The 12,050-nt window shown below is 41.8% G+C and overlaps 1 protein-coding gene across 1 annotated transcript in view; it reads right to left on the reverse strand.

The window, feature by feature from the left end:
- agtr2 (angiotensin II receptor, type 2) overlaps positions 1 to 273 on the reverse strand; it is a 2,131-nt gene extending 1,858 nt beyond the window's left edge. Inside the window, exon 1 of the mRNA XM_037675989.1 lies at positions 157 to 273. The gene's annotated coding sequence lies outside the window, so the exon portion shown is untranslated. The remainder of the gene's footprint in view (positions 1 to 156) is intronic.
- Positions 274 to 12,050: the final 11,777 nt, after the last annotated feature.

Consider the following 12,050-nt stretch of genomic DNA (forward strand, 5'->3'; position numbering starts at 1 on the left):
ATATATATATATATATATATAAATCTAATCTATAATTATGCATGTAAAATTAAAAGACACAAACAAATATTAATACAACTCAAATACTAGCTCTCAAATCAGAGTAAACAATACTCAACTGTATCATCTTTGTCTTGTTTAAAGAAATATTCTTACCTGAAATAGTAAAGTATCCTGAAAGTTGTGTGGTTTTCTGGAGGTTTTTGGTTGAAGTCAAAGTCTTGACAACTGCTCCTCTGCGCCTCTAAGCGAGCTCTGCTCAGCTGAGCCCCCCGGACTGTATCATACCTCTGAATTTGTGCGTCTGTGTGTGTATGTGTGTGCAGAGGAAACAGATTTGAAGAACCTACATGAGGGGGGTCTTAAAGCCCACAGGAGTATCTTAGTGATTGCACAACAGGGAAATTACTGCTCCGTCACTACCAAGGGGCTGGATTGTACTTGGACATAAGCCAGCGATGCAGGGACAAAAAGGCAGAAAGTTTCTTTGTTTTAAATTATCTCCCTCGTTTTCCCCTCTCTCCCTTCGAGAACCTCTACTTGAAGAGGCGTTCATTTGTTGCGAAAATGAAGTCAAGATGTGTATGAAGCAACAGCTGCATCTCCAGTGGATACAGATGCAAATGGAACTATTTATTGGGCTATTATGGCGTCAAGCTAAAGGCATCACATTACCTGCACCTTCCATCGGGCCTCTGACCCAACAGGCTTTGCATTAGTTAACCGAGCCTCGCATTCTGTGTCCTATGTGCTGGGGCAGTGGTCAAATAAGCCATGGGAAATATTTAGGTTGTCTCAGAGGAAGTCACGCCAGCCAGTGGGGCAGAGGGAGGTGGGAGGGAGACGCAGCGTGGAAGACGAATGAGGAGGAGGACGAGCTAAAACTGCAGGGAGCGAAGATGAGAGGGCAAGAAGAAGCGGATAGCAGAGATTCCCTCCAGTGGGTTTTCATTAAAGCCACTGGTGAGAGTTGATGAGGGATGCGTGCAAAGCTCCGAGACTGATTGCATCACAGCTCCTTTGATCAACAGCGTAAGCACGAGTTCCACCCTGCGTTGGCCTGTGCATGTGTGCACCTACGCTTCAGTTCTTGGATGTACTTAATCTTCGCCCGACACGCATCCACTGAAGCTACGAGCTTGAATGTGTTTACATGTGCGGGCAACACGGTACATTGAGCATCAGTCTGCACGTGACTGTCACTAACAGTTGTAGGAAGGCTGACAGTGAGGGCAAAGGAGGAAGGCGAGATAGAAAGCTGCAACATTTTGAAGGTCGATAATGAAAAGCTCCCAGGTGTTTCAGTCCTACAGCGTATGGAGAATCAGGAGCGTGTTTTATGTTGCAGAGCCACTAAAAACTAATTGTTACGCTTTCAAAACCAAATCCCCTGTAAAACACGTTCTTTCACTGGCATGCTGGGTATGCACAGTTGTTTTCACACACTTTGTGTCCTCTCGAACTCTTGTGAAACATTAGGCTATGTAAAACATCTTTTCTCCCTTAACCTGACCTCCCTGAATTACTGAACGTGGACATAAAAACCTTCAGTAAATAAACTGTTTCATACAGCTTATGACCTTTGGAGAGCATTTAAAATTCCCATCAGTCTCTGTAGAGATAGACACAAATGCAAACATAAACAATCAGACAGGCAGGAGCCAAAGGCCACTGGTCATGACATGCAGCAACTAAAAACAGAAACTGATGATGTCATGCTGGCCAACAGAAACACAGATAACAGAGAAAAAATGTCAAGTTTGTGCGATACTTTCACTGTAACGCAGAGAGCTGGACTCAAGAACTACAACAATCCGTAACCGTCTGCGTCACTTCTGGACATCAAGTCTCTTTAAACGAAAATAAGATTTATTACCTTTCAGCTCACTTTATTCCATGAGTCACATTTAAAACATGATGCTTGTCGCGATCATGTAACAATCTGTGTGGCCGTTGGACTGTCATGTTGGTAAATTTTGTGGACCTTGATCAATTGATGTAAATAAAACCTCCCAGAAACTAATGATTGGATGTACAATTCATACAAACATAATGGTACTTCCTCCAGTTATTTAACAGTCAACCATGGTGTACCACAAGGCTCAGTCTTAGGACGCACCCTCTTCACAATCTATATAGGTAATGTAGGTCAGAGCATCCCTGATGCATCCTTACATTTCTATGCTGATGACACAGTTGTTTATTGTTGAGCTAAAACAGTTGATAAGGTTTTCCAGCTTTTGCAATCAGCCTTTGACATCATCCAGTCAGATTTGTTCTGTCTCAAACTTGTCCTAAACACAAACAAAACCAAAGGGATGCTTTTTTTCAAACAGGAAGTTGGTCCCAGCAGTTCTTCTTTTGATTTTATCCTCTAACGGTGCTCCTATTGAGTTTGTCGATTCCTACAAATATTTGGGTATCTTGGTCGACTTGCATCTCTCTTTTAAGATTCACGTGGAAAACTAGTAAGGAAACTGAAAGTTAAACTGGGTTTCTTTTTCAGAAATAGATCTTGTTTAACTCTGAATGCTAGGAAACACCTTGTATCTGTGACTTTCCTTCCCTCAATTGACTATGGCAGCATTATTTACATGAACGCTACAAGCACTCTGCAGATGTCGGACACTGTCTATCATGGTGCACTAAGATTCATAACTGGCTGTAACTACCATACCCACCACTGCACCCTGAATTCACTGGTTAACTGGGCATCATTAACTTCACACAGACTCTCTCACTGGTACATTTTTATTTTTAATCACTTCTTGGTCTGCTGCATTCATACATCTCCTCCTACATGTCTCTGTGTGAGTGCAGCTACAGCGTGTGCACTTTGGACATTATTACCTGCAGTGTTCCCTCAGTGAGGACTGAACTAGACAAAACGGCCTTCTACTACTCTCCTCCTGTTTCCTGAAATATCTTGCAATAAGACCTGAAGCTCTCGACATTCTTCTTCTTCTTCTTCTTTCGGCTTTTCCCTCTTCAGGGGTTGCCACAGCGAGTCATTCTCCTCCACCTCACTCTGTCCTCTGCATCCTCTGTCCTCACTCCAGCTACCTTCATGTCCTCTCTAACTGCATCCATATATCTCCTCTTTGTCTTTTTCCTGGCAGCTGCATTTATAACATCCTTCTACCAATATACCCACTGTCCCACCTCTTGACATGTCCAAACCATCTCAGTCTGGTCTCTCTAACTTTATCTCCCAGTTGTTCAACCTGTGCTGTACCTCTGAGGATCTCATTCCTAATCTTATCCAGCCTTGTCACTCCTAAGGAGAACCTCAACATCTTCATTTCTGCTACTTCCAGTTCTCTAAATGTCTTCAAACAGCTGCTAAGTTCCTGGCAGAAACCAATGCAGACATGTTTCTGTTCTTAGTTTTCTACACCGCCATACAACCTAGCTGGGTTTTTTTTTTTTTTTGTTAAACTTTCTTTTAAATGCCATTTTATTTTCATTTGGTAAAAAAAAAAAAAAAAACTTGTATGCATCTTTTATGATTGTCTTTTGTGTTGTCTTTGTTGTCCACTGTTGTCATCACTTTTTGTTAAAATCAGGTCTCTCTTGTAAATGAGTCCCAGAGGCTCAATGGGATTAACCTGTATAAATAAAGGTTGAATGGGAAAAAAAAATGTGCAATTCACTTTTTGGAGTCTGTCAGGAGGATTTGCTCCAAGATGGCCACCACAACTAACCCACATTAGAAAGCGCAAAAATGGCTAAAACTGAAATTTTTTTAATAGAAACTGAGCTAACTGAGTCACCCATATTGCGCAAGAGCTTTGCTTAAACCTTTGGCATTAACAGGCAGAGTCAACGCTGTCTGTCTGTTAGCTAAATTTCATGAATGATTGCATAGATTTCAAGAAAACTTATAGATAGTTATCACTGGATGTGCATCTACAATTGATTAATTTGGAGTCAACCCAGTTTTAAATGATCTAAGCCAACACAAAGATGTTTATAACTCAGCTGACATGTTGAGGGAACGCTGTGGTGGAAGCTGAGTGACCTCCATCACATTCTCTGAGCACTGTCTTCAAATACTGAAAGATCTGTTTGTTTCAAACTGTGGCGATTAATATGGCAGGTCAAATACAGTCTTCAAGGAATGCTAGTGTAGTGAACCTGGTCTGACCTCGAATCTTGATCAGATGAACAGTGACCGTTATTTCATTGATCTTCATCCAGAAATACAGTTTGAGCCATCTGGTGACTTTCTTTCTTGAATTAATCAAGCAGAAAAGACAATTCTCTATAATCATCACTGTTTTACAAATGTTTGATAATCAAATTGTGTTAGTTCACTCAATGTTACAGGTTGAAAAGAACTACTCATTTTTATTTTACATAAACAGTAAGTAATGATTTTTATTCCTCATTCAAAGAAGAAATCAGGTTAATATGCATTTCTTGATTTTCTGTCTGAAATGAGCCAAGTTTTGTAAGTATGTTAAAGGTCGGTTTCGGTCAACTAAAATGTTTACCGAGGAAAAATGTCATGTTTAAACTTTTTCAGAAGATAATAAGAGGGAGACGCCACGAAGTCTGGTTTTTCTGCAATTATCTTTCTGTTAGTTGTTGAACAATCTCATTCTCTGACCTCGACTTATGACAACATCTTACATCACAAACCACACCTTTTCCTGGTCCATCGACCAATCAAAAGCTCTAAAATTGACCCGGAAGTCAACTCATTTAAAATGTGGCAACTTCCCGGTTCTGTTAGAGTCTGGGAGTGAAAGAGTTGCAAGAGTCCGAGGGTACAAGAGTCTCAGAGTGATGGAGGTTCTGAAGAAGTTCTAGAGTCTGAGAGTTCTGAAGGCTGAAGGGGAAAACTCTGATGTCTGATGGGGAAAACTCTGATGTCTGAAGCCCAGAGTGCTTCCGTTGGAATACAGAATGCAGTGGGTGTGACGGTGCAATGAGCTGTTGCTGAGAACTAGGAAGAAACTGTGCGTGAGTATTATGATAAAACTTTGGTAAGTCCGTATTTATTTAAATAAAAACTGTTTAATTAAATATAAGATCATTAAGAAAGTCCTAAATATTACTAATAAACTTTTTTCATTCGATCAAACAAACTGGACGAGGAGACTTTGGAGAGCCTGGAATTGTTTGTTGACGAGTGTTTCGACAGCTTAGTCATGGGTAAGCCTAAAGATACATCCGGTGCTGCTAGCAATTCAGCTAACATCCCCAATGCTAAGCGGCATCGACAGGGCAGCTCAGACAGCGTTACGGCACCGTCTCCTGACGATTCAGGTTTAAAGGAGATATTGGAGTCAATTGACCAGAAGCTAACTAGCTTGGACGCCCGACTAGCATTAGTAGAGATGCTGCATAAAGAGTTTCAAGGCCTCAGGGAGTCTTTAGAATTCAGCCAACAACAGGTAGCATCACTTGCTAGTGAAAATCAGGAGCTGAGAGGAACGGTAAAACAACTCACCGAGGAGATGACGCTGCTATCCGGGGATAATAAAAAAATAAAAGAATCGATCCTGGATATCCAAGCCCGGAGCATGCGGGACAACCTCGTCTTTTCGGGAATACCGGAGCGAGCGGACGAAGACCCTGAGGCCTCCGTCCGTGACTTCTTCCAGAATCAGCTGAAGTTGCCGAGTGACGCGGTTAATTCCATAACTTTTCACCGGGTCCACCGCCTCGGAGGTAAGAAGCCTGGAAGCAATCGGCCGCGGCCGATTGTAGCTAAGTTTGAACATTACAAACAGAAAGAACAAGTTAAAAGCCGAGGTAGGGAACTGCGTGACACGAACTTCAGCATGAACGATCAATTCCCTGCAGAGATTCTGAGTAGAAGGCGCGTTCTGTTCCCGATTAGGAAGAAAAATATAAACGAGGGCAGAAGAGCAACAGTGGCTGTGGACAAACTTTACATCAATGGTCAGCTGTTTAGAGATCCAGAGGTTACTCCCTGGCTCTATTAATAATATAAATAAGGTAAGTATGATCTTCAGTTGCTAATTTTACTTAAAATGTATTAGCAAGCATATATATTCATATTACTTACCAGATATATATGTAATTTTTCAGCACAGCTCGGTTGGTGGGTTACACAGATGGTGGTGGTACACGGTGGCATGACACTTAATGTGGTAAGGGGGTTCTTTTTTTATTTTCTCTTCTTTTATCTTTATGTGTTTATGATCATCTCACTTTCTTTTTTTTGTCTCTATTTTTCTGACTCAACAATTATTAGCACACAGGCACAAAGGCTTATATATATCCATATACATACATACAAATACCTCATAAAGGAATACATCCATGATTTACCTTCAAAACAGCACTTAGTTTATCTATAAATCATAAATAATCAATCATTAAGGATTATGTTATTGTCTGGGTGTTTTACTATTTTTGATATTTGTGATATTGGGTGTGGTTTAATTATATTTTCACAAGCACAAATATGGGTATCTTAAGGTTTGTCACATGGAATATTAATGGAGCCGGTAGCCAACATAAAAAAAATAGAATCTTTAGCCAGATTAAAAGATTAAAGGCAGATGTTGTATTACTCCAAGAGATTCATAAATTACCGTCAACTGTGGATGAGCTAAAATCTCCTGAGTTTCCTCATGTATTCTCAGCCTGCTATAACTCAAGACAGAGAGGAGTAGCAATATTAATACATAAAAATGTGAACTTCACAATATTAGACACAGTTATAGACCCGCAAGGTAGATATATAATATTAAAATTATCCATACTCAGTCAAAAATATTGTATTGTTAGCTTATATGGGCCAAATGTGGACGATGCCGCTTTTTTTCATGATCTCTTCTCTACTCTATCAAATCACATGGATTGCTCGCTGGTACTGGGAGGTGATCTTAACTTTGGTCTAGATAACAAAATAGACAGGCTGAATGCAGTAGGAGCTCAACGCAGTTGGCAATCCATAAATGTAGTTAAACAGTACATGAGTGATTATGGACTCTGCGATGCATGGCGGTCTCTTCACCCTAATAGTAAAGAGTATTCTTTCTTTTCACATGTGCATCACTCTTACTCTCGTCTGGATTATTTTATAATCAGCAACTCATTGCTGACCAACATTTCAGACACTAAGATACACCCTATTGCTGTCAGCGATCATGCACCAGTTACTTTAAATTTAGATAATAAGAAAGAAATCCCAAAAAGTATAAACTGGAGATTAAATACCTCACTGCTTATGGATGAAGAATTTATACAATACTTTAAAAATGAATGGACATCGTATTTAGAGTTTAATGACTTGCCAGGTACATCAGCGTGTACACTCTGGGAGGCTGGGAAAACAGTTATGAGAGGGAAAATAATATCCTACGCAACAAACAAAAAGAAAAAAGAAAATAAACGTATTGAGGAATTAGAGAAATCTATCAAATTATTAGAAAGTTTACAAGGAGAGGAAACACAGAAAAAACTACGCAAGATAAAATTAGAACTAAATGAATGTATTGACAAAAAAAACAAATTCTTAGTACAAAGACTTCGCTTAGAACATTTTGAACACAGTAATAAATCCGGTAGCTTTTTAGCTAATCAACTCAAATTAAATAAAGAAAAAACGTCTATATATGGTATTAAAGACACAAATGGTAACATAACTTATGACGAGGAAAAAGTAAATAGTGTTTTTAGAGATTTCTATAAAACTCTATATACTCCACAAATAAATCCAACAGATGAAGATATTAATCAATTCTTGGAGAGAGTAATACTTCCAAAACTAGACAGTAGTCAATCTTCAGAACTAGACTCACCATTCACATCAGATGAGCTCCGTGAAGCCATTAAAAACATGCCTAATAAGAAATCTCCAGGCCCAGATGGATATCCAGCAGAATTTTATAAAGAGTTCTGGAACATCTTGGAACCAATATTTCACAGAATGCTACATGAGTCAGAAGAAAATGGCAGGTTTCCAACACATATGAACTCAGCCAACATTAGTCTACTATTAAAACCAGGCAAAGACCCAGTACTACCTACCAGTTATCGCCCCATCTCTCTTATTAATGTAGATGTTAAAATAATTAGTAAAGTCCTCTCTAAAAGATTAGAGAAAATAATTCCTCTCATTATTCATCCTGACCAAACTGGATTCATAAAAGGAAGACACTCGACCACAAACACACGCAGATTATATAATTTAATAGAGTATTCATATAGTAAAAATATTGAAACAGCTATTTTGTCTTTGGACGCAGAAAAAGCATTTGATAGGGTAAACTGGAAATTTTTATTTTCTACATTGAGTAAATTTGGTTTTGGGGACCATTTCATTAATTGGTTAAAAATATTATATAACTCACCAAGAGCATGTGTCAGGACAAATAATCAAATATCTTCAAGCTTCTGTTTACAGAGGGGGACCAGGCAGGGATGTCCACTTTCACCTGCACTATTTGCTATTTTTATTGAACCTTTAGCAGCAGCAATAAGACAAACTGCTGATATTAAAGGTATACTGTGTAGAAATATAGAACATAAAATTAGTCTTTATGCTGACGATGTCTTACTTTTTCTTCAGAACACAGAAAAGTCAATATCTAATGTTATCGAATTAATAAACTCATTCTCAAAAGTTTCTGATTATTCTATAAATTGGTCAAAATCCACAGCTCTTCCAATAAACTGCGTGTTTAATACTTCTCTCAATGAACGACTACAATCAGGTAACATTACATACTTGGGCATTAATATTTCTCCTAGATTGGAAGACTTAATAAAATTGAATCATATCCCAATTTTAAAGAACATTGAAGATGATCTTACTAGATGGAAATCTCTGCCCATATCACTTATGGGAAGAGTTGCCTCAGTAAAAATGATGGTCCTGCCGAAAATAAACTATTTATTCTCAATGATTCCAAATAAACCTTCAACTGAATGGTTTAAGTCACTGGACTCTTTGATATCTAAATTCCTTTGGAAAAACAAAACTCCACGTATTAGCTTAAAAGCATTACAGAAATCTAAAGATACCGGAGGATTAGAACTTCCCAACTTCTATCACTACTATTTAGCCAATAGGTTACAATATATCTCAAAGTGGTTAAATCCAAATACATTAGATGAAACTTGGATAGACATAGAACAAACTTTATGCAATAATATTAAGATTTCAGATCTACCGTTTATTAGCACAAATATAAAAAGACATGTTTGCTTTAAAAGCATCAATATTAGCTCTTCTCTGACAGCATGGTGGGAGTATTTGAAAATGACAAAATCTTCACTACTCCCCTGTAGACATACACCCATCTGGAACAATCCTGACATCCTACAAGAAAATAATATGTTAAATTTCCCAGGTTGGAGAGTCAAGGGAATTGAACGTCTGGAACACATATATGAAGGTGTAGACTTTATTCCATTTAATAATTTAATAATACAATTTGACATTGAAAATAAATACTTCTTACAATATCAACAAATTAAGTCTATCATAAAAAAGAAATTTAAGCTTAATAAAACTTTGTTAGAAACACCAATATGTGTGTTAGAGTTCCTTAATCTTAAATCCCCCAAATTATTATCTAAAATATACAAGAAATTGTCTAGAATCAATGACTCCATAATGTTACCTGTTGCAAAATGGGAGTCAGATTTATCAATCAATTTTGACCAAAACACCTGGTCTCAAATATGTTTAAGAACATTTAAAATGACTAGAATCTCCAACTTACAATTAATACAGTATAAAGTTCTTTATAGAGTACATTATACAGGTCAGCGAATGTTTAGGATGGGATTTACATCATCTAACAACTGCTCACAGTGCACAGGCAATATTCCTGATGATTATATCCATGCACTCTGGTTCTGCCCACCCGTTCAGAGGTTCTGGGTCCAGGTTTGTGAAGACTTGTCTAAATGTCTGAAATGTAATATTCCACTCTCTCCGTCTGTTTGCTTATTGGCTATCTTGGAAGATGTTACCCTGGAAAAAAATACATGTCGCATGATTTTCACTGCCTTATGCATCGCAAAGAAAACCATACTCCTGAATTGGAAAAATAAAAATAATCTTAGCATTAATCAGTATAAAAATCTGCTGTTAGATCATATTAGTCTTGAAACAGCATCTGCCGACACATTGGATCAATCTCTGTGGGCTCCTTTGATCGGCTCCGTTACATAGTGAGGGTGGGTAGTCTGGGATCTGACCTTGTGGGGCCTTGGGGTTGATGTGGAGGTGGGTGTATGGGTTTGGGGCCCCGGGGGGGTTGCCGGGGGCTGGGCTCTTGGGGGTACCTGGGCAGGGGGGCACTGCTTTCCCTCTGGGGAGGGCCTGGGTGGTTCTGGGGGATGTCTGCTGGTGGCTGCATGCAGGCCCTCAGGTGGTCTATGGCGGCGGTCGTGGGTCACCGATCTGGTAGCCTGGCTGTGCTGATGTGGGTTCGGGGTGGGCGCGGGGGCTTGGGGTTCTGGGGGCTTGTCGCCCCCGGGCTTGGGCCTGTGAGGTTCGGGGATCTTGGGCTCTGGCGGGCGGGTTGCCGGGCTCTGGGCCGGCTTGCGCTCTGGTGCCCGGTTCTGGGCGGGGGCCTTCGGCTCGCTGGTGGGTTGTGGGTCATGGGCTGGGGGGTTGGGTGTTTGGGGGCATGACCAGTAGCCCCTAGGAGGGGGTAGTTTGACCCAGCCTAGGTGTCTAGTGTGCTATGTGTTTTGAGAGATGTCCGAATGAGGGGTGGGTGTAGTATTTCTTCTGGAGTGGGGATGGGGTGGATGTCCTTGGGGGCGGCCCGGGACTGTGCATGGCCGGCTGGCTGGCCCCTTTCCTGTGGTGGGGGCTCGCTCCCGGTGCTTCCTGGCACTGTCGGCGGTTGGGCGGGCGCTCTTGGCCGGGTCGTCCTGGTGGGGTTTGGCTCCATCTGGTAGCGGGCTGACTGCGATCTGTGGGGGTCCTGGTGGCCCTCGGGTGTGTAGGCTGCTGGTGCAGCTTCTGGCGGCCCTCGGGGCTCTGTCCCTCTCTGGTCTGGAGCTCAGCGGGCCTGACGGTCGGTCCAGATGGAGAGGTGTCTTGGGCTCAACCCCTGGGTGGACCTTGGGGGGGTGGGGGGGGGGGGGGCTGTTGGGTCAGTGGGGGAGCTGACCCCCTGTGGGAGCATTTGCTCTCACAGTTATTTCTCCCCATCCCTCACCATGCACCTCCACCCTCTTCATTTCAATTCCATACATTTAGGGTTGTTTGGGCTCGGGTGTGCTGCAACAATTTTACATCTTTGTTGACCATAGCCACCTGGGACTCAATTTTATTGTACACCTTAGACATTCATTCATAACATCCTCATGACATTCATATATAGGAATTTGAGGTGGGCACATGGCTATGGGTGGTGGGATGACCTTACTCTCACCCCCTGTGCCTGTGCTCACTTACAACGGTTGCATTTAGACACTAGGGTTTGGATAGAGTTGGGGTGGAGGGGAAACTGGCACCATGCCAGCCTTTGCTCCTTCTTCTTTCCTTTTTAATGGCACTATACAACAACACACATCAACAGCACATCTAGGGGTGGGGGTGTATGTGTCGGGGTCTTATTTTTAGTTATTTATTTATTTTATTTTATTTTTTTCTCCTCTTCCTACCCACCTAGTTCCCTGACTGCCATTCCGGGGGTGGGGTCCGGGAGAAGGGCAGGCCGTCGGGTGTTGACCAGGACTATGTGGGGGTTCAGGGTCTGGGGGTTGCCGTGGGCGGTGCTGGCGCTGTGCTCTCCCTGGGGTTGTTTGGACCCCCTGAGCTTGGCTCTTGGGTGCCATGGTTGGCCCGCTGGCCAGGGTGGCTGCCGGGGCCTGGCGGGCGGTCGGCTGGGGGTGCGTGCTTGGTTGTTGGCGGTGTGTGGGGGTGGTTGGTGGCGTGTCCTCTTCATGGTGGGGGGGTATCCTGTCGGCGGGGCATGGCCTGGGCCGGGTCTGGGGTATTGGCTCTTCTCCGCTCAAGAATGAATGGGTTTACCTCCTGGGTTTGGGCATGGGCTGCCCCCTGTAGAGGGCGGGTACATGTCTTGGACCTGGGGGGT

Source organism: Nematolebias whitei, chromosome 4, assembly GCF_014905685.2.
Source record: "Nematolebias whitei isolate Nwh7 chromosome 4, NemWhi1, whole genome shotgun sequence".
NCBI classification, from domain to species: Eukaryota; Metazoa; Chordata; class Actinopteri; order Cyprinodontiformes; family Rivulidae; genus Nematolebias; species Nematolebias whitei.